Source organism: Orbicella faveolata, unplaced genomic scaffold (assembly GCF_042242905.1).
Source record: "Orbicella faveolata isolate gen_17 unplaced genomic scaffold, um_ofav_v1 contig_46, whole genome shotgun sequence".
Lineage (NCBI taxonomy): Eukaryota > Metazoa > Cnidaria > Anthozoa > Scleractinia > Merulinidae > Orbicella > Orbicella faveolata.
In genome coordinates this window covers 27,413,409-27,437,500 of record NW_028301576.1, presented here as the reverse complement: position 1 = coordinate 27,437,500, position 24,092 = coordinate 27,413,409, and the positions used below count along the sequence as shown (strand labels likewise).

Here is a 24,092-nt window from a genome sequence, read left to right as displayed (position 1 = left end):
TGCAATTTATAAGAAGTCGAGGATGTAAAAACTCTCCTTCAACAAATGCACATCTGCACATCAGGCCCGCCCATGCTCTTCTCGGCTCTGAATCAATATTTAGTTCATTTAGCCCTGTAGCCTTCTTTCTTCTCCCAGATTTTGAAATGTTACATAACCATGATCATTGTACTAAGTTTGCTTCGATGACTGACGGCATTTGCGGGATTTAGTTGATAATTTTCACTTGACCTTGGTTATTTGTGTTGAGTTTTTGAAAGGATGCAGGCAAATCCCAGAAGAGTAAGTTTTAAGTGTTACTATGCTTTTGTTCTTTGGTCTTGGTATAGTGTTACTTTGCAATCCATGTTACTTTTCTTCCCTTTAGAATAACTTATGCTTTATTGTTGTATGCAAATTCATGTCACAATTGAAGATTTTGTCACTGAATGTCTGTGGTCTTCGTAAACAAGAAAAACAAAGAGCCATTTTCTGTTATCTAAAGAAACAAAAAGCATCAATCTTTTGCCTTCAAGAAACTTTTTCTAAAAAGGAAGACGAAACAATTTGGCATGCTGAATGGGGTGGACAGATTATATTCTCTCACAGCTCACAACATTCCAGAGGTGTACGTATACTAGTAAAACCAAATGGTTATCCTTTAGAAACCATAGAAAGTGATGAAGAGGGGTGGTATATTTTTGCTAATTTGAAATTAACAACAGAGAAATTGTTTGTAGTAAATGTCTATGCACCAACTGACTGCTGATTGCAAATTCCTTTCTTAAAAAAACTCACCCATCTTCTAGTATTTAAAACATGTATCTCTAAGGTCATTATGGTAGGAGATTGGAATACTACACTTAGCCACTTAGATAAGACTGGTGGGCTTCCATGGAGAGAGACAAGTTATAGGAACGGTCTATTGAGCCTGATGAAAGAGCTTAATTTGGTTGAGGTTTACAGAAGACTTCACCCAACTTCAAAAACATATACCCATGAAGCTAAAAATAGAAAACTGAAGTCCAGGATAGATTTCTTTATAATTACAAAACAATTAATCAATCAAGTAAAGAGAATAGAAACACGAACCTCAATTGCCTGCAATCATAAGGCTGTATTCCTTAGTATGGAGATTGACCAAGCACCAGCATGCAGGCCCAGAAATTGGAAATTTAATAACACGCTACTAAAAGACAATGAGTATATTAACTTAATTAAAAGTAACTACCCCTCCTTTCAAGAAAAATACCAAAATTTCAAGAACTATCAATTGTACTGGGAACTACCGAAAATGGAAATACGAAGCATGACAATTGCCTATTCCAAAAAGAAAAAGTTCAATTTGAGAAATCATTCAATGTAAATTAGAAGAGCTAGATAAAGAAATTTGTAATAATGAAAATTTAGATGACGATGTTCTAATGGAGCTCGAAAACTTTAGAACAGAACTAACTGAAATCTATTCTATAAAGGGAAAAGAGGCAATGTTCAAGAACCAGGTGCATCGAGAATGGTGAGAAACCGACAAAATACTTCTTCAATTTGGAAAAACGGAATTGTGAGAAAAAGATTGTAACCCAGCTTAAAACAGCAGATGGTGAAATTATCTCTGATATGACTGAAATAAACAAGGAAATAGAAAATTATTATAAAAATTTCCTGACCTCTTCTCGCAAGAAAATAACGACTATGAGGATCACTTTGCTTTATTCAGCTTGAACCTACAAAATCCAAAACTTTGCCAAGATGAAGTAAGTGAACTTGAACATGACCTGACAAAAGACGAATTGTTGAATGCCTTAAAAGGCTTCCAACTTGGCAAAACTCCAGGTGACGACGGTTTTACAAAAAAAATTTCCGAAACTTTCTTCAAACTTTTATGGAGAAATCTCATTGACTCTTTTAATGAAGGTTTTGAAACAGGCAAGCTATCTATATCTCAGAGGCAAGGAATTATATCGTTTATACCAAAGGACGAAAATAATCTTACGGTTTTAAGTGGCCGATAACATTGCTTAATGTCGACTACAAAATACTTGCCAGAGACATTGCAAAACAATAGAACCAAAACTGCCAGAATTGGTTCACTCAGATCAAACGGGCTTCCTAAAAGGATGACATATCGGCCAAAACGTGAGGCTTTTAAATGACCTAATGGATTCACTGAATCAAGTAAACTTCCTGGTATGTTGCTATTCATAGACTTTGAAAAAGCCTTTGATATGTTGGAATGGTCCTTTATCCAACACGTGCTAAAATTTTTCAATTTTGGCCCAAACATTCGGAAATGGATCTCGGTACTTTATAGTGATGTTGAGAGTGGGGTTATTAACGGAGGATACATGACTAACTATTTCCGGGTGTCAAGAGGCATAAGGCAAGGATGCCCACTGAGTCCCTTATTATCCATCCTATGTGTAGAAATTCTGGCACATAAAATACGCCAAAATCCTAAAATTACAGGAATTGAACTACCTTATTCTTGTGAAGTTAAACTAAGTCAATTTGCTGATGACACTGCATTAATATGCTAGGACACCTCGTCCTCGCATGAAAGTATGTCAGTATTGGGGAAGTTTGGCGATATCTCAGGTTTAAAGCTAAACAGCAAAAAGACAAAGGCTCTGTAGATAGGCTCATTGAAACATAGTAAAACTAAACCCCTTGAAATAAACGTCTCCATTGATCCAATTAAAATCTTAGGAACATACATTTCACATGACAGCGATAAAAACAATAACCTGAATTTCTTTCTAAAAATCCAAGAGATGGAAACCAAATTAAACATTTGGTTTTCTCGTGACCTCACTGTCACGAGAACAACCCTACTCACTAAAACGTTAGGAATCTCAAAATTGGTATATACGTCCTCGATGTTAACTGTTCTATGAAAAGTTATTAAAAGAGTCCAAACGAAACTTTTTAATTTTTTTTTATGGAAAAACAAAAAAAATTAAATTAAAAGTTCTTTTTCAAGAAATGAGAAAAGGTGGTCATAATTTTCCTAATTTTGCCATAACAGTTAACACATTCTGTTTAAGCTGGATCGGAAGACTGTTAGAAAAAAACCCTTCTACTGATGCTTGGAAAGCTATTCCAAATGTTTTTTTCAAAAAGTATGGAGGTCTCAACTTCTTACTCAAGTGCAATTACAATACAAAGAAGTTAGACAGAAGTGTATCGTTATTCTACTTAGAAATGCTAGATTACTTTAAGGAATTATGGCAGGTCAACCAAGATAGCTACAAAAGTGACCTTATTCTTTGGAATAACCAAGACATAACCATTGAAGGCAAATCGCTTTTTTTTGAAGAGGTGGACTGAAAATGGAATTTATTACATTCAAGATATTTTAAACGAGAATGGTAATTTCCTTACTTTTGAAGAATTCAATCGAAGGTACAATATGTCAACAAATTTTTTAAACTTTTTTCAAATCCTTGCATCTATTCCACCGAACCTCAAATCCAAGGTGGCTTCAATGCTAAGACCTAAGAATTCTGTTCTCGATAATTCTGACTTTTTTGATTTTTCCACTGAAAAATCGTTTTCTTTCTAAAATGAAACACAAAGACTACTACCCTCTGTTCCAAGAAAAATCAGAGGTTACACCTACAGCCGTCAAGTCTTGGGCCCAACATTACTCTGGCATAGAAGATAAATAGGAAAAATTATTCAAAAATATACCTCACCTCTCGGCCGACAACAAATTGAGACAATTCTCCTTTAAACTATTACACCGTATTTTAGTTATCAAAAAGGAGCTTAAGAGGTTCAAAATATCGGGAAGTGAAGATTGTTGTTTCTGTAAATCCTCTGATTCCTTGGAACATGCATTTCGGGAGAGTCCTGCTGGTCTAAACATCTTTCAAAAAGTTCTTACGTGGTTCAATAATGAGCACAGAGTCAACTTTACACCATCTAAAATACAGCTACCATTTAAGGACTATGATCTTCCCCCAAATACAAGCCCAAACCTCATCCGAAAGTTTGGGATTTTCGTAGTGCAAACTCAAAAATATTATTATTATTGCAAAATGTTTGAAAAAACTTTCAATGTTCTCAAATTGAAGTCAGCGCTATCTTTGCAATGGAAAGCTGAAAAATGCGGAATTTAAATTAATTAATTAAATTTACATTATATAGTCAGTCTCAGTGGCAAAATCAGTTATTTGTGCTTTACTACTATTGTTATAATATGAATGTAACAAGCATCAGTAATGGTATTAGTATTGTAACTTAAAAAGGGTAAATGTATTGTTTTGTAGAGTAAATTATGCAAATTTTAGTATTGTAAGTAGCATGTGTAATTGCATCATATTGTTAACTAGACGCTTTCCAGTCGTTATACTGAAAAGCAATAGCTATATTGCAATTGAGCTAAATGTTCTGCATTTGAAATTGTACAAAATTCAATCGAATTGATGTGCTTAAGCTATTCTGCTTTTGATTGCATTTCTTGGAATTGATTAATAGCTTATTACTCGTTTGCAAGTCTTTAGGGTGTGAAATGAGTCAAGGTCTTTGTATCAACCTATAAACGTTTCAGTCTATTTTCCTTAGCCTTTGTCGTTGTTATTTGCGTTTCTCAAGCAAGCGAGACATTTTGAATTTCATAGTTATGGCGATGCGTGACAAAGACCTACGAACGCGGTTGTCAAAATCATATACTTATCTCGTGATTTTTAACCCATTTAGAAGTTAAAGTATTAGGAAAAGTGCTTATGTAAATGCTTGTTTGTTCAGTACAGATAATCAGTTGCCTAGATAGCCAATGTAAGTTCCAGATGTTTACAATATTTTCTGGCCGCAATGTAGGCGTACTACGGAGGTACACCAACATGGCAGTTCCATACTGGTCTCTGTAAATTTGGGCAAAATATTTCAACGAATATCTGAGCTCGGGAAAGTGCACAGACTTAAAAATTCAAGGACTGTCATCTTTATTAATCTCCTATAACATCACAATTTCTTGATTTTATCCACTAAATAGTTTTCAAATAAATTTTTTATTGCATCAGGATTGCGTGACAGTGCAAGCCAAGAATTGTTTTGCTGGGGTCAACATACATTAGTTTCTTTCAGCTTAAATGTACAATAATTCACTACATGAGTTTCACTCTTGTTAAGACACAGCTCTGTTACAAGCAAATAACGAGAGAATATCGTTTAGTTCGAGATTTTATCTTTATTATACTTTATGAAGTTTCTCAGAGCATTTTACTTAGGTGTACTCGAACAGATGAATTCGTAAACAAATTCTCTAAGCTTTCTGCTCTTGTCGCTCAGACGTTCTTGAGCTCGTGCTGGGATTCTGCTTGGTTCACGATCACGTCTAAAAATACGAACGTGCTTCTGAAGATGCTTTTTATCAAGTTGAAGAGTTGATAGCCCTGGTTGATGGCTCCTTTGGTATAACATGATTCATGATTCGCTCAAAATGTTCGCTCATAAATTGATCTCTCATAAGGCTTGCGGCGACCTGTTCCGAAAACGCTTAACATCCTTTAGTGTTGGTCTACCTTGAATGGTGTGTTTGTTTGTGTGATTTCATCACCCTAGAAATCATGTAATCTGTGCCAACTTTTCTCGACGACAACCTCTGTAAATTCCACTGAACATGGAAAAAAATGGAGCCGAAATTTAAACCCAGGCCTCACTGCCTGGTTAATTAGAGTAAGTAGTGTTAGTAGTTGTATTACTGTTGTAAATAGTTAGCACTTCTGTAATTAATAGTTGTAGTAATGTTGTAAAAAATAATTTTAAAAAAATTCAAGCTACATATTTTCACCAAATTAAACGGGAGAGGTAAGGATATTTTTTTAAAAGGAAACTCATTTATATTATAAGATATACTTTACGGCATTCTGTTTTGGTTTCATTCCTGTCAAGTTTGCTAGGTCTCTTTAAACTACTAGTGAAATAAATTTCAGTAAATATTCATTAATGCAGAATTTCCTTGCTGTAGGACTCTGCACGAGCAACAGAAACTGAAATTTGCTTCATCAAAAGTTGAGTTAAAACTTTGACAACGTTGCTCCAAATGCAGAGCATATCGATAAGCAGAACTGTGCTGTCAAGGAGAAGCCTAGTGAATTATTTGGTTGCTTTGATCCTGGAAATACAAGCAGCATAGCTATTATGATACACTTGATGATAATGATATTTTCCCTACAGACATTGATAATGTCCTTGTCTGCTCTTTGAATGAAAATCAAGGGAGAGTTTTTTAATCATGTTTTACATTCAATCAAAACTAAAGATCACATGCTAAGATTATTCTTAAAAGGAGGTGCTGGTGTTGGCAGAAGTACTGTTATCAATGCATTGTATGAAGCACTGATAAAGCATCTCAATACTATTGAAGGTGAAAATACAGATAATGTGAAAGTTGTGAAAACAGCCCCTACTGGTAAAGCAGCATTCAACATACAAGGTAACACATTGCATGCTGCTTTTAAGAGATGCCTGCCAATAGAGGTTTTGAGTAGTGTGTACTGGACAGTGACAGACTGAATACTGTAACTAAGGCTTTTTTATTGATGAAATTTCTATGGTTAAGGAAATGGTATGTTCAACTTTTTGAATTTACAACTGCAGCAAATAATGAGAACCAAGGAGCCATTTGGTGAATATGTTTGGTGACTGTTGGATATCGTTTTCAGCTAAAACCAGTTTCTTGATAAGCAGATCTTTGAAAATTGTCAATCTGGCTACACTTTAGGAACTAGCATTTGGACAGAATTCTTCATTCTCTTTGAACTGATAGAAATGATGAGACAAAAAGATGACAGACAATTTGCACATCTACTGAATCGTTTGATGGGGGGAAAAATCTATAAGACGATATAGCCATTATGAAACAAAGACTCTTGAATGGAACACCAGAAAATGATATCTAATGAACACAACACATTTATTTACTGTAAAGGCATCAGTAGATGCTCACAATAATGTCCTAATCTATATATTCTCTCTAAAACCGCTAAAGCTAAGATTAAGGCTGTGGACATGATAATTAGAGATATTTCAGATGTCAAGACACAAATATAAGATAAAATCCCAGGTGATCCAACAAAGACAATGGGGTTGTATTTATTAGTATCAGTAGCAACTGAGGTAAAATATGACTTGACAACTAATGTTGGCATGACTGATGGACTAACAAATGGCCCAGTTTGTCATAGAAAGCATAGACCACAGATTTACACTTCCATCAAACAGAATGTGGCACAGCTGTTCCAGTTTTTCTGAAATGTTCATTTCAAAATGGAATCCAAGTTTCTCTTGCTATGTCAATTATTACATATAGGATATATGGCTGTACAGAGTTCCAATTACAAGCAAACATATAATTTTCGTTTTGTTAATAAAACTTAAAATGAAAGAGCTGTGCAGAGTTTTTCAACCATTTACTGGAAAATCATGTCATCAGACTTTGTTCAGTTTTCTAAGTTCAAGTTGCTTTATTACCTAGTTATAATTTCAATCTTACAACTGAAGTCATGTCAAGTAAAAATAACTTATTTGTAATTCTCAATATAAGTTTTAAAGAAGTTAATCCTTGTCATCTGTCTATCAACCAGGGAATCCTCTTCCTGGGTTTGACATCCATACTTTCACGAAAGTATAAAACATTCTGTAAGTGCCCCTATAGCATGAGTTTAAATCCCTTGTTTGATTTGGTTTAATCTTTAAAGTCACACTAGGTGGCTCGTCACGTGCTCTTAAGTTGTCTCACATTTCCATACAGAACACATGTTGTGCTAGACATCTATTATGTAATTCAATATAATTTAGGAAAAAAGGACCTTTGATCAGTTTTCGCAAGCACTTGTGCTCCGAAGGAAAAGAAATTACGTCCTATTGCCTGTTAGTCACATCGAAGGAAGGAAAGGTTCTATTGATGTCAGCTCTCCCCAGATCCGGCAATAATGTAAGTCTGATTTACTTGGAATATTTCTTAAGCTATTTGCTTGGCCCTAATTTCGTAAATCAATTGTTTTTAGTTTCACAATATGATACAACAATAAAGAAGGCGCTCCTAAAGAAGTTTGGTGTGAAAGACGTCTCTATCCGTGGATTTTGTGCGGTCCAGCTAGCGGTGGACAAGTACCGCTATACATTCGACCAGTGTTCAAAGTTCTTTAATAATTTTGACAGAGATCTTGAAATGACCAAAGATTTTAGCAAAGCTTTTATACACTCCAAATTGGGTTGCTATTTTTACTTAATGAAACAAACTAAGGTATAGGAAAACATTACCACTTTCTGCAAAGGTATATACCAAAGGCTTGCATTATTTTCTAAAATAAATGTGATATGATTCGATTGGGAGTCCTTATTGCTCTACAGATGCTCACCTAGTTGCATTCCAAGTTGGTTGACACTCATTAGTTGCAACAAAGGCGAAGGACATAACTTAATTGAATATTTAAGACATACCATGAGGTAGCTCCAAGGAGCCTTTGATATGACCATGGATGCATACAGCACATAGCTAACTGCAGACTGCATTTTGTGTTAGTTGCTCAACTATGCCAGCCAAAATGTATTGGACGGTGGCTGATTGTTTTCACTTATTTGTACACTGAAAAGGCTGCAAGGGGGGTTTTAGAGATGAGGAGAAAAGGTAACTTACAGTTTGGAGGAAGCCAGTTACATGCCTGGTTGTTACCCTGAAGGATAATTTGGTGACTGTTTGTTTTTGGCAAATAAATTCCATTTCAGGAACCCAGAAGAAATGGCTCGACAAGAGCAAGCATGGGGAGACAAGAGGAGCTTGTGCAGAAATTTGAACAGGAATGAATCAAGACATTAACCAACAAGAAACTAGTGAGACAATCTCAGGAAGTGCAGAGTGTAATGTATAGCTCTGACACAGTATTCATAACACAGTTCCTATATAACCCCTGCCATTCACTCGGTTTGTATTGACCTTGCTAGTCAGCTAGGGATTTTGATGAGACATAATCTTAGCAGTGTGTATGTCTGATGTGTATATTTTCATTCACAGCCCAAGAATAAGTTACAGTCAATTACAGTTTGTCAATACGGCTCTTGAATTTTACTGCAGTGTTTTACATTGATTTTTGCTCATTTTAAATTAAATAATACATTTGAGTAACGAACGTGACAATTTTACTTTTCATGCAAATGTTTGTGATACTTTTGTTTTCCTCACAAAGGTATGTAGCCTGAAACTCTTGTTTTCTCAAAAACACACGGAAGATGTGCTTGTATTCTTTTATCAACTGAAGATAAATGGAAGAAAGTTGAATGTGGGACGAAGAAGTGGAAGAGGAACGATTTGCTTTATTAACAGGCAAATTTTCTTTTGACTGATAAACAAGAACTAATCTCATTATCAAATTGTCACGGAACAGCATAAAGGCTGTGTTTTCACTAGGCCGATTAACTAGCTGAACATTCTTCCTAGGTGTTTGTTTACAGGCTGACATTAGCTAGTTAAACATGACATCTGTTTTTACTGGGAAAATTTTAAGCCACTAATAACTCGGAAGATTCAAATTACAAATCCGCACGAGTTTCAAAAGTGGCGGGAGAGGAAGCACTTCTAATGAGTTCACTAGACTGATTCTTGCTATATTTTTGTGAAAGTTTCGTTCAAAGGATGTGATTAATATCTCGGCAGATGCAGAGGATGCGACAGAACGTTGTAATCCTGGCAATTCAACACCAAAACAACATATATTGCCGTAAGCGCAAGACAATGTGGGTCTTTTCAAGGCCGCAGTTTTGGTTCGAACAGCTCGTTGTAAATCTTTACCAAGATCATCTGTGGTGTGAGCACTTCAGAGTGACCAGAGATACTTTTGAACACATCTGTGGACTCGTTGGCCTTGAACTGGCATGACAGAACACAATTCTTTGCCAGCCTATCTCCGTAGAGAAGCAGGTTACCGTTGCTCTTTGGAGATTAGCTACTGGGAATTCATATAGAACCATCAGGCTAACCTTTGGAATCAGTCGATGCACTGCTATGAATGTAAAGGACGAATTCTGCACTGCCTTGTCACAAAGAGTGCATGATTTTATCAAATTTCCCAAGAGTGAGGCCAAAACTGGGCAATCCATACAGGAATTTCAGGACATTAGCCGTTTCCCTCGGGTCTTAAGCAGACTTGATGGATCCCATATTCCAATCAGGGCGCCCAAAGAAGATCCAAACGAGTGTGTTAATCGGAAAAGCTTCCACAGCATTGCTTTGCAGGGAGTCGCTGGTGCTAATGGCAAGTTTTTGCATGTGAGTACTGGCTATGCAGGAAGTATTCACGATGCTCGCATGCTACGAATGAGCTCACTACTACCTGCAATAGAAAACGGCGACATCTTGCATGCCCAACGCGTGGGATAGGTGGCACCCAAGTAAAACCACTCATTGTTGCTGACCCAGCTTATAAACCATTTCCTCAGACCAGAGCCTTAACCGATAGCCAACGAGATTTCCATTAATCATTGAGCAGTGCAAGAGTGTTTGTGGAGCAGACATTTGGACTGTTGAAGGGGAGGTGGAGGTGCCTACTGAATAAGCTGGATGAATCAGTGGAGAAAGTGTCCTCTACAGTTATTGCCTGTTGCATACTACATAATGTTTGCCTGGAGGTTAATGATCCCACTGAAATTGATGTTGTCAGTGATGGGAATGGATTTCCTAGAGTGCCTCTGCCAGGCCATGATATCAATGAGTACGGTGCTAGATTAAGAAACATCTTTAAAAAAAAACTTGTACTGAAGCTTTATTTTTTGACATTTTTCCTGCAAAGATTAGTTCATTTTCATTTCAGTTTTCATATTTTAAGCAAAAAAAATTGTCATTCTGGTACTTCTTATTTCATTATTAACATGTATGTAACAATAAAAAAAATGGTATATATGAAAATTTCGAATTAAATTGAAAAATTATATTAATGTGATTGAGAAAGTTCACTTCAAACAAGTTCAACAGTGACAACAATGAAACACCTATGTACTTGTTGTTCACTTCAAATAAGAAAATCTATGTACTCGCTTGATTTTTACTTCAAACAAGTTCAACAGTAACAATAATAAAAATTAAAAATCTGTGTACTTGATGTACAAAAACTTGTGTCTGAAAGGAACAACTATGGCCCTGTTGCACAACTCCTGGACTTGGCTATCGAGTGTTAATCAGCCACTTTTCCTTCAGCTGCCCCTTTTCAGTCTTTCTACCCTGCAGTTTTCCAAGAGCTACAAGGGACGCAGCTGCCATTGAAGAGATGTTTTCCTCCTCATCAGAAACATGCAGACCTCAAGGAGGGTCAAGTAGTCAAAGCTAAGAAAATGGTGCAAAACCAAGCCAAACCAAGTGGTCCGATACTCAGGTTTTGGTGCTCGTCGAAGAGTGGAAGGAAAGGGTGAAAGAAGTGGAAAGTAGTAGAAGTTTGGCAGAAGATTGTTGAAGTGGTCAACAAGGCAGGCCCTTTTAAAACAATGAAGCAATGTAAAGACAAACTACGAAACTTGAAGCAGGCTTTCAAAGATGCGAAGACCAACAATTCGCAGACCGGACTGGCAGCAAAAACCAGTCCCTTCTTAGATGTGTTTGAAGAGGTTTGGGCTGAAGACCAGTTGTGAAAATGCCTAGGGGGCTTCAATCATGCAGCAAATCAACTACAAGTAATTTGCCTTCATTAAGCAAATCTTTGCATGCTGATTCAAGCGACTCCAATGGTGACGCAGATTCCTTGCTTAAGGAAGGAAAAAAACAAAAGAAAGAAGGCCAATGCCAATGAACCAGCTCAAAAGAAAGCAATCAAAATGCTTTCATAGAATTGTCTTCAAAAATACTCGAAATGCAGAATCCTCAAGTGAAAGCGATTAAGCGAGCACAAACAAGAGCAGAAGGGCTTATGCTCAAGATAGAAATCAAGCAGAGGAAAATTGATGAAGAAAGCAGAAGAAGGGATCAGGTATTTTTCCTTCGCATTGCAGAACTTTTGAAAAAATAAGTGAAAACTTACTTGAGTATGAAACAAAAGACATCGAATATAACAAGTACTAGAAAAGGGCATGGACATGGGCTTTGCTGTTTACACTAATTGCATGACAGTTTTGTTACTTTGGTAATAGGTAAAATATAATTCCATTATATACATGAATCGTTGATGTTGTTACAAATCTCCTTATTTTTGATTCTATTCATGAACTGTTCACTCTTCATTGAAAATAAAATGGGTTTAGCATGCATATGCTTATATAACAAAACAAAACAATAAACAGTTGTGTTTCTAGTATGACCTACAAGCTGTCCACTCATAATAACTATTGCTTGATGAATGGCTTGAGCTGCCAGATTCCATACAGTGTGATGTAGACATCTGGACTGCAAATATTCTCTCTCAATGACTCTTCTCAAAATCTCATGGTCGTCTAATTCTCCTGCTTCTTGACAAAAATTGTGTAAAATGCAGCATGTGAGCATTACTACTGGTATATTGATAAACCTGTTATCCATTCTCTTTAGCAAAATTCTCCATCTCCCTTTGAGAACACCACAAGCCCATTCAACAGTTGCTCTAGCTGGCAGGATTCGATGTCCTGTGGACAGAAATCTTGAAATTGTTTTTAACTTCCTTATTGATTTGTTGTTTGGTTTTGGACAATGTGGAGATAATTGTAAAGAATTTCTGTTTCTGAAAAGAAAAGTAGGGGTCACCGAACATCCAAGATCATCAAATCCAGGCAAAGCTATAGCAATGGCCATCTGCCCTATCATTGTTCATTTCATCACTTATCGTAAGCTCTCATGCATGACGTGATGTGTGAATTTGTGTGCACAGTAAGGATTCGCAGAAACAATTAGCAAGCATCCTTAAGGCTACACATGGTAGAGCGACTTTCAAGTGATGATAATAACCACTTTGCAAAAGCAGACACAAAGTCAACCCTTTTTACATGCTTAGTACATTTGCTCTAACATTGTAATAGACAGAAATGGAAACAGTACAGAACTAAATCAGTCTTTTGTAGGGTCTGAGTATATTACAAAATGTTACATGCATGCAATGTGCAAGAACAATGAGGTAACCTGCATATTACATTGCTGAATGATCCACTGCTTTGTAATAGCGATGGCTTGCAGTAATAGCTCTACAATGTGAGATAAACCACATCCCTTTAAATGTGTACCTGCATTGGCACACTATCAACTTAAAGCCATGTTTGGAAGACACATTCTGACTTCCAAAACAGTCATAGCTGCATCCTGGTCCAACAGCTCCAATACATACTCTGGTGTTATGTGGTCTACTTTGTCCAGGAACAGATGCTCAAACAATTCAGGGTGTTTCTGAATTGGGGTAGCACATCAAGCACCATGAGGCCCTTTCTCATTTGATCCAGCAAGATCTTCTTCTTTGTAAGAACACTGTAGGTTATTAGTAATTGAACAACATCCAACTTATTGGAATCCTGTCAAAGCAAGATTGAAAGCTAGCAAATTAAGGAAACTATTGCATAAACAGAAGTGAGTCCTTGTACTTTCTAGGCATGTGGCACCTTCATATTTCACAAAGAAAATAACATGATACTAACAAATATAAGAACTGACATAAGACCTAAGCAAAAATGCAGACAGCTTTGATAATTATGTATAATTTATAATGATAATGATAGCAATAGTGAAATGTGATCTCTCATGCAAAAACGTACATTATGGCTATCCATTCAAATGCCTAAAAACTGTTTGCTTGCCGTTTGCCATCTGTTTGTAATCCATTCATGAGCGATGGGATTTCGTTTGAAGGGATTGGATCATCCGTTCAGAAAAAGTATCTTATGGTGGGCCTTGACCAACACATCGGTCGACACATCAATTGAGATATCAGTCGATGTCTCGATTGATACTCTACTGATACTCGGTCCATACATGGTAGATATGTCGACCGAGTGTCGGTCGACAATAAACCGCTATATCGGCCGACATATCAGTCTATATGTCTGTACACATGTCGGCCGCTATAGTTGATGCTTCACCGATACTTCACCAATACTTTACCGATACTTCATCGTCACGTCCCCGAGTATATCGGTCAATATATCGGTTGCCACTCAGTCGATACCTCGATCGGTACTCTACCGATACGACATATTACCGATACATAAACAGCGGCTGATAGTCGGCTGATATCTCAATCAATTCCGAACGAGTATCGGTCGATGCCTCAATCGATACTCCGTTGACAAAGAACCGCTATAATTACAACACAATATGTGTGGACGTTATTTGTTCTGAGAAGCGAACTTTCTTCCGAGAGCAAAGCTCGAGAAAAACTGTGAGCTTATTATCCTTTAAATATTTTTACACAAGGCTGGATTTGGGAGACCTTTTATTCTGTCGCTGCTCAAAATGTTAGTCTATGCAAAATGTTTAGTCCTATTCATTTTAACAATTTTCCCGGGACGAGAAACTAAAACGCAAATTTCGGCAACTGGGAATCATCACTTGGGGAATATCCATATACCACACAAGTGAATAGTGGTTTCCATGTGTGCTGATTGGCTAACTTGGAGGTGATTAGCAAGGTACTATTCACCTCCACTTCTGTGAATAACTTTTAAATTTTTGGCTGCATCAGTTTTTCATGTGTCTGCCCTGTTATCGATCATGAATTTCGTCATAACATTTTTCAAAGTAGCTGAGTATCCATGAGGCATGAAAAACTGACATCAATTTCTCTTTTACAATTGACTAGACTCTCTTTAAGTAAAAGTGTGAGTGAAATGTTTGAACAAAAACGATCGCGAAACATACCGCGTCATAACCAGACTGACCAGGGTACAAAATGCAAAAATCTTCCAATTTGCCATGGCAAAGGCCTAACCGAACCTCAAAAGGCTATAAATGGAAAAGTATTGCACCATTTTGTATTTACAATTCCTAGTTATTAAGAGTGCCTGCCTGTAAAAATCAGACAAATTCTTAATTTTGCGGCAAGAGTCGAAAATTCGATTTCACTTATATTCTTATGGTAGATAGGCTAGGGTATGACAAAAACTACTGGATAGTTTTTTTGGTAAAATATCCTTTTATTTCAAAGAAATATGCAAATTACCAAATTCCGTTAAAATCGTCATTTGACACGCCATTTTATTAAACAAGTTTGAAAGCCTCGCATGCAAAACCACATTATTATCAATATACGCGGCCAAATTGAAAACCGCCCTCTTGAAAACACGCGCTTTGCGGGCCGCAAATGACTCCTAGCGGGCCGTTAATGTATTAACGGCCCTGCAGCTGATTGGTTCTCGGTTCATCATCCGATGAATATTAACCAATCAGGTTACATTTATTGATGCGGGAAAACCATTCAGGTGCGAACAGCTTGCGTAGTGAACGTTTGCCGTTTGGAAATTTCATTTTAAAATGGAAGAACTCCCAAATTTTCAGCTTTTTTCTAGTCAAAACTTGGACTTAGACAACGAGCAACTGGATGAGATTGAGCAAAAAGCTCAAGCGAAAAACACCAAGAGAGCAACTGAGTGGGGAGTAAAAAAGTTCGAGAAATGGTGTGAGAAAAGAAAAATTACAGTGGATCTCAAAACAGTAAGTGCAACGGACTTGAGTGAAATTCTGCGAAAGTTCTTCGCTGAAGTGAAAACAGAGAAAGGCCGAGCATTAACTCCAAGTGCATTGACTGGAATTAGAGCGGCCATTCATCGCCATCTAACCTGTGCTCCACTCAGCCGAAACATAAACATTTTGCAAGACAGCGAATTTATGTCTGCCAACAAAATGTTTGAAGCGAAGGCCAAGCTATTTACGAAAGAAAACAATGCGAAACCAAAACACAAATCATCCATTCAGTCAGGAGACATGCAGAAATTGAATCGATACTTCATGGAAGGGCAGAACATGGACGGCGTTTGGAAAGATGCGGAGAAGTTAGTTGAGTTTATTTGGTTTTCGTTGTGTTTTCATTTTGCTCGCCGCGGCAGAGAGGGATGGCGGGAGCTTACAAGGCAGTCATTTGAAATAAAAACTGATGACACTGGAACCCGTTACATCACCGAAAAACTTACTGAACAAACTAAAAATTACCAAGGAGGCGCTAAACAGTCTGAGCAGTCATACTCGGATGTTCGTATGTACGAAACTTCAACTGCACTTGATCCAGTGGCTGCGTTTGAATTTTACCTCAGCAAGACTCATCCCGACTGTAAGGCACTGTTTCAGACTCCAAGCAAAGCTACCACCAAGAATGTAAACTTTGCAAGCACCCGACACTGGTACAGAAATGAGCCTATGGGAAAAAAATACTATCAGCAAGATGATGGAAAGGATTTCCATCAAAGCAGAGTTATCGGAGCGGTACACGATTCACTGCATTCGTGCATCGACTGTCACTTCTTTGTTCCAGCGCGGTGTGGACGCAAGGAAAATCTGTGCAATCACAAAGCACAAAGATGAACGGAGCCTTTCCCACTACATCAGCGAGACAACAAGTGCACAAAAAAGAGAGTGTTCAAAGATTTTAAGTGACACATTTCAGCCACAACTCGCTGTTCAGCAAGAAGCTTCAGGAATCACAAGGCAAAATGTTGCGGGCCCGTCAGCCGGTCCTAGCTCAAACTTAAACCCACAGTCTCTTCTCCAAAACCAATTTATTTCCTTGGCACAGCCGTACCAAAATTGCACCCAACATATTCAGATTGGAACAATGAAAATTTATCACGGAAAGTATGAAGAACCGTTGCCATCAACCCGCAAACGCCGCCGAATAATCGAGAGCGATGATAGCGACTAAAAGCTGTAACTTATTTGATGAAATTAGCAAAGACAGTCTGAGTCCATTGCCTGTGAACGGGAAGACTATCATTTTTTTAAATGTAAACTGTCTTTTTGCTAATCATTGTTACCAATCTTTTTAAAACTAGATTATATTTGACATTTTATTGTAAACAAAAAGGAATTTTATTTGGCTCTTGTTTAGCTGTTCGTATTGTAGCAACAACTTTCCATACCATAGTTTCATGCTACATCTCTGTTAAACATTTTTTTCTTATTAAATGAATTTGTACGATTTGGCCTTGTGTATTGATAATAATGATAATCGCATGACTTTTGTCGGTCATATAGTTTATTTGTGTCCCTCGTAGCATCATTTGCACCCTTGCGCTTCACGCTCAGGTGCAAATGATGCTACTCGGGCCACAAATAAACTATATGCCCTCCAAAAGTCATGTGATTGTCCTATTATTCTTCCGTCTTTAAAACACTCAAATAGTTTTGTGCAATGTTTAAATGTGTACTGGGTTGATTTGGGGAAATGCTGCATTATTTTTTGGATGCAAAATAATTAAATTTCGAAGACAAGTATTTCTTTCACTTAAAAGTACTTCGTGAATATAATTAATTTTTACTATGTGGAAACCTTCAAATGGATTAAGCTTCTGGTGGTTGAATCGCAGAAGGATGGTCTACAGATTCCTGTAAAAATTTCTTTGGGCAAATGATTGTGAGCAACGCGACAGCCTTTCAAAGTACGTTAAAAATGCAAATATTTCACCTTCCGTCGTCAAATTTCAATTTACGGGTCAGACATATATTTTAGCATGCGCCACATGTCTTGAACAACATTAAGTTGAAATAGACACAGAGCTAATAATTTCGAAATGTTCTAACCTTATTTGCTGTAAAAGGCAGGTCCAAGAGCCGATTTAATGTTTCTCTCACCATTCGTCGCATATGAAGCAACAGAGTTTCCTTCTGTTTACACAATGTCCGATGAACATCACCAACTGTCATCGTATTTATGGTCGAATACCATGAATCTTTCACCATCTTTCGGCACATATGATCACCACTGCATCTAAGTCAACAATGACTAAGTCATTTGTGGATAGTTGCTTACCTTGCGCTACAACAAAATAATATTACATTTGAACGATTGCTGCTTGAATCCTTGAATCCTCGTAGCGGTCCGTTATTTGTTCGTCACGGAATGCTGTCGGTCCATTTTAGGGGGTAGGGGTAGGACAATTTCTATCCTGATACGTAACCACTTTGGAGCACACAATCTTGTTGAGTAGGAAGAGAGTAAATAAAGGAATAGAAATAATGACTAGTTTACCTTTGTCTCCTGAGTTGTCTCCTGTTGTCATCTCTTACCTGCATTGCGTAACACTGAGGCGCTAAACTCGTATCTAGGTCTTTTCGCGCCGTGCAATCCAAAAACTCATCCGAGTCTCTAAATTTCACTGCTTCCACAAAACCAAACAATTCTCTATTTTCCAATTGCCCATAATCCACTCTGTTTGACCCCCAAATTTTGCAAAAACTATTGTTGTGAAATGCTCTTGGGAGGTCTGTATATTCCCTAGTCTCCTCCGCAACCGTTTTATGGGATGTCACGCAACGCTCCCCCAAAAAATGGCTGTAGAGGAAACTACATATTCCCAAGAGCATTTCACAACAATAGCTTAAGCAAAATTTGGGGGGCAAACAGAGTGGATTATGGGCAATTGGAAAATAGAGAATGCAAACACAAAACGTAGTTGTAAGATTTTTTTACATCTTGGCTGAATTTCTCTTCGAATACTTTAGCGACAGTCGGAGAATTTTATCGCCTTTGGCAAAGTTTTTTCTCAACCCCCCCTCCTCCCCCCCGCTCCGGTTTGCGGTTTTTCTTGCGCATCCGATTCCAATCTTCGCACGGAAACATAATGTCGCAAACAGGTCGCAAATTAATGCCTGAACCGTTTTGTGAGATTCCGCCGTAACAACAAAGAGCTGAGGAAGGACTGCCACTGACGAAAGACAAAGGAGATATTGGACTAGACCGGGAAGAAGTAGCGCGTTGTGGGACTACTTTGTGAGTGACGTGGTATTACGTGAACATTTATTTCACACATGCACAATCCCAGGTCCAACTCGTTTTTATCGTTTTCGAACGTTTTAGTTTGGACAGGCAAAACAAATTGGAAAATTAAACACTAGTATGGGCGAAAATAATTCGCTTCGTTTTGTTCGAGATGAAAATGCGTTAGTGTGGCCTATGCCTGAGTTACAGCTCTTTCGGGGGTCTTGGTCTCATTATCTAAGCAACTCTCTCCCATATTAAACACAAAGGAGATTCTCTATTCCTGAGTGATAATGGGGGTTCCTCAAGGAAAACTTGTCGCTGCATCGTGAATGAGGCCTGTAGGCCTCAACTGTTTATCTTAATTGAAGACAGTATTTGAGTTTGCGTTTCAAAGTGACGCATTACAGCTACAGCTACCAACTAATTTCGTCAGAAGATCTATGTAGGGCTTCTTTCGTTTAACGTTGATTGTTGAGATGTCAAGCTGATAAAAATTACATATGTCTTGAAGCATCTGCACAGAAAACTTTGCAAGTTTAGAGCAAGCTGCGATTTCACAAATGTTATGCGTATCATACATGATCGGATGCTGAGGTGATATTTCTGCCATGACTTCTTTACTCAAGTCTTGTATGTTCTGTTCACGAATTTTATTCAGTTCTTGTGCGTGTTCATCTTCTTCGTCCTCAGATTCTTCAACTTGAGCAACTTTCTTTGAAGCAAGGCGTGAGAAAAAACTTGCAACTTGCTGAGAAGTTAAATAACTTGAAGCATAATCTAGAAGAGCCATCTGCGTTTCTGACTTTTCTCATTGACTTGGAAACATTGGAGGGATCAGATTTCTTTCCAGTCTGTTCGCCGATTTTGAATACTTCTGTAAGGTATTGTTTCTGGTTTTCAGTCAGTCGTGTTCTTTGAGTACCGGAGGATTTCAACACCCAGCCCATTGACAACGATGAACGGGAATCCGCTGCATTAGCTGTACCAGTATCCTCTACAGGATTATCAACAGTGGCCTCCTTTAATGTGGTTAGCATTGGTACAGAGTAGTGTTCTGGGAAATCAAACTGACTCCACGGCAGGAATTTACCTTGGCCAGAATTTAGATATATTCTCATATGATTCTTAATTGCGGCTGCTTTGCGGTCGCAAGACCCTTTGCCCCCTTGTGGATCCGAGAAATCTAGTCTGAAGTTGATGTCGTACTTCTTAGCTACCTGCTGAATTGCCAGTAGTGTGAAAGCACTGTGGTAGCATCCAGCATTGTCCTGTCTGAAATGAACACTATTTACATTGGGCATTGTACTCTTGAGTTGTTTCAGGACGTCATCAATGATGGCCAAAACTGTGACGCTGTCTTGGTTACAGCTTTGAAAAACGTGAACAAATGACAGCATTTGAGGTTGACCTTCGACTATTCTCGTAGCAGTGGTTATGTGCCATGAAATACCTCGCTTTCCAAACCAATCAGTTTGACTTTTGCGATATTTTCTTGGGAGGTATTTCATGGCCCAATCCAAGACCAAAAGCACCGAATAAGCATCTAGATTCTTTACGACATCCAGTCGCGCTTCATCTTGGTTGATTGATCTGAGTAAATGAGCTTTCCATTCTTCGATTCTTTTCTTAGCTAGAGAAACTACATATTTCATCTCATCTTTCTCATCGCTTGAGATTTCAGCATTTTCCAAGGCAGACTCAACTTCGTGGATTACATTTGGAAACACCTCACATCGATCACATGCCAGGTCGTGCTCATGATCACAGGGGCTGACGTAATCAGGATCAGCCTGACAGCTAATGGCGTAGGCCCTACAATGATCTGGAACTCTGGAACTTGGCGATACATGCACCTACAAACAAACCATATCGAAGGAATATTTATTCTACTTATTTCCACTGACGAAACAAGTGTTTCTTTGTTTTTTGTTTTTTTCTTTTCAACTTACTAATATGTTGCAGCACAATATTAGCCAGTTTCATTTACAGTACTTACAGGGATTAACCCTTGAAGGAAATCGAAAAGAGGGATGATTATGAAACACATTTGGCTCTCCATTGTCACGAGACATGCCGAAACTATATCATGTCTTTGTAGCTCTACAAGATACAATGTCTATTTGTTGCTTGTGGCCTGAGGTCATGAAAAAAAACAGTCTTCAATCCTCCATTTTAATTTGACTTTAATTATTTCATGACGTCTAATTTGACTAATTCTTTGCATCAAAACAGGGTTATTTATGGCAGTATTAAGAATCACAGATTAACAGTGATGTCAAATTGTCCTTGGGTGACAAATGAAAGTTAAAGAAATTTTAAGGACCTCGTAATGATCTGTTCCTTTTAAAAATGTAGAAAAAAACCTTGGAAGGGTTTGTTCTGCACTGCCTCCATCTCCCATACCACCAGCCCCTTCTGCTTCTCCAAGGGTAAAAACTGGCGTCTTAGTGCTAAAGGTTTGCTTTTAGTTGAACGTTGTATGTTGATATTATATGTTGATGTCATCCATAACATGTACAACCGAGAAGACTCATAAACTTTCCTTATATGCGATGTGTTTAGCTTAATAATGTATCATATTTTTAGCAGTCCTACCTTAAAATCGCCTTTAAGATAGCGTTTTGTCTGCTTTAATTTTTCACATTGGCTTTTTGCCCAGGAGAGACCTTTTCCATAGTCGCCCAGATTCTCAATGACAGCTGCCAATTCATCAAAAGCCTTTGCACCCTCAGCTGAGACATAGTCAAGTCCTTGCAAAGACTTGCGCACAGAAGCAGAACATACTTTAAGAATCCTACACAGCGTAGAGCGGCTCATCGGGACAAAGCCAGTCTCATGGCAGTAACTCTGGTACTGTTGGGATTTTTATCTCCGTGTTCGATGACAACTTTAGGGTTTTCTCACCGAATGGCAAATCTTGCATCACATATGAACTAGTGATGAATGCTAAGAAGTGATCAAGATGTGGCGGCAATACTTCCATCCTTGTGTTTTCAGCTAGAGGAACGGTGGCGCCTCTACCGTGAAGTAGGATATGATGCTGAGCGATGTTGAATCTGCAAACACGACCTGCCTCGCTTTGCACCTGTGGAACCGTTTTGTTCTTTCTGCAGCTTCTTCCCAAGGTGTAACCATTACATGACGGATGGGACTAATGTCTCTGGAGGCCAAAAACAAATTAAGTTTCTCTCTTGATGTACTCGTCTCAAAATTATCTCTAGATGGAGTTGTAAAACGTTCAGATGGCTGATAGAAACTTGTTGGTGTTTCAGCATCTCTCATTGCACCTTGAGGTGTATGTAATATTGGACTTACGTTCTCAGGGTTGAAGGTTACCTCATCATCATCCTACAAATAGAAAATAACTTACTTTTATTACCTTCACAATTACAGCAAGGGAGACATTGAGGCGTAGTTTGCAACCACAAAGCACAACGGGAACATGGTGCGAACTTAAGGGGCACAAACGCAAACAATATATCAGCAAGTATTTTATATATATAAGTATATGACACAAACCCTGCGCTGCGATTGGCTAACAGAGTGGGCAAGATACGGTTATCTTACCCGATCAGCCCGGGATTACCCGCTGTGTCCTGCAATAAAACGTTGGTCTTAGCGAGGAAAACAAAGGGTTCCGCCAAAAAAATACTGAATATTTCTTAATAACCCCGCCTAAATTTTCTTAATTCCTAAATATCTCGAAAACTTCTAAATATCCCAAAAAATATCCCGATATTTGTGGGAAGGCTCATTCAGATGGCTGGATATTGGCCTCGTTTTCTTTTTTGTTTTTTTGCTTGTTTGTAGACCTCGACTCCGTCTCGGTCCATATATACTCAAAAAAAAAACGAAAAAAAGAAGTTGGCCATCATTCAGCCATCTTGAAGTCTGGCCTCGCTCTAGCCGTATACATAAATGTTTCAGTCATTTCGGCCATGTATCAGTGATTAACATAAGGAAAACTAAAACAACACGGAGACCCCTTTTAGACATGCGACGTATGCAGTGTCACGTGATGTATGCACTATCATTAAAAGGTCCTTACAAAAAGGAGAGACAACAGATCTATCACACAGCAAGTAGCCAATTAATGCTAATGCTAAGTAGTTGACAATTTAATTCACGAAAAGCATGGTATACTCACTAAAGTCACTCTTTCCATTTGGTCAGTTATAGTGGAATCAACTCCCATTTCTGCAAAGACTGGAGGATCATGCATTTCGGTGTCTGTTATCTCTTTTAATCTCTGTCGACATGTTCTGCACACACCTGAATTAAGAAGTCGAAGAAACACAGTTAGGCTGGGATGCAACCTATTATTAACTCACAAAATGAAAACCAAGACTTACCTGACCCAACTTGTATGAACAAACCAGTTTTGCGTAGGACTGCCTCTGACTCATTTTTTCCTAACCCTCTTTCACCTTTTGGCCATGGTCCTTTGCCTTTACCATGGCCGGAAATTTCTTCCGGAACCCTGCATCTGGTGCTCAATCCTCTGCTCCAGCCCAACCCAAGTTTTGTGGGATGGTTAGGACATATCGTCATGGTGCACAAACTTTCGCTTTTGCTGAATTTCGCCACTCGGCATAAAATCAGCTCCACTTCATCTTCAGGTCCGGTAAATTTATAAGTAGACTTATGACTGTCTATATTCTTCTTGCACGAAAGTAACGGAACAATTTCAGAATTACGCTTTCAATCTTTAGGGTTATAACCACAAACTCCACCAACAATAGCTTTAAAAGAACAACAACCCTCCATTTTTTGTTACAAAACTAAACTAAGAAAGGTATGAATATCCCGCAACCAAGCAAACAAAAGACGCCAAATATTGTGGAAAGGCCAGGATTTGTTTACTCAGGTAACTACTAATTAAATTTAGTTTTTTTCCCACGAACTTGTCACGTAGTGATTTTGTATTTTTATTTCAGGTAGGTCTTGTTTCTTTGATCTATAATTTGTTCATAGCGATTTTTTAAAATTGTAGTGAGTACAGGCAATTTATCAGCTATTGTATAAAAACCTCATAAAGTGCTACAAACGTGATCTTGCCACATATCTATGTTCATATTATATTATCAGATATATTTGAGCGATTTCATATACAAAGATATAAATATATCATATATGTATATCTGAGCGATTTCGCAAAAACACGCCCCCTCGGTTTTCTCCTGGACCCAGGCCTAGTCAGTGGCTCTAAACCTATGATGGTGGGGAGGGAGAGGCTCCTTCAAGGTCGGGCTGGGGTCATGG

The 24,092-nt window shown here is 38.0% G+C and overlaps 2 pseudogenes; one reads left to right on the top strand and one right to left on the bottom strand.

Annotated features, from left to right (window-relative positions):
• Positions 1–6,249: 6,249 nt before the first annotated feature.
• LOC149099341 (uncharacterized) lies at positions 6,250–11,975 on the top strand (annotated as a pseudogene).
• Positions 11,976–19,218: 7,243 nt separating this feature from the next.
• On the bottom strand, positions 19,219–23,381 carry LOC149099340 (uncharacterized; annotated as a pseudogene).
• Positions 23,382–24,092: the final 711 nt, after the last annotated feature.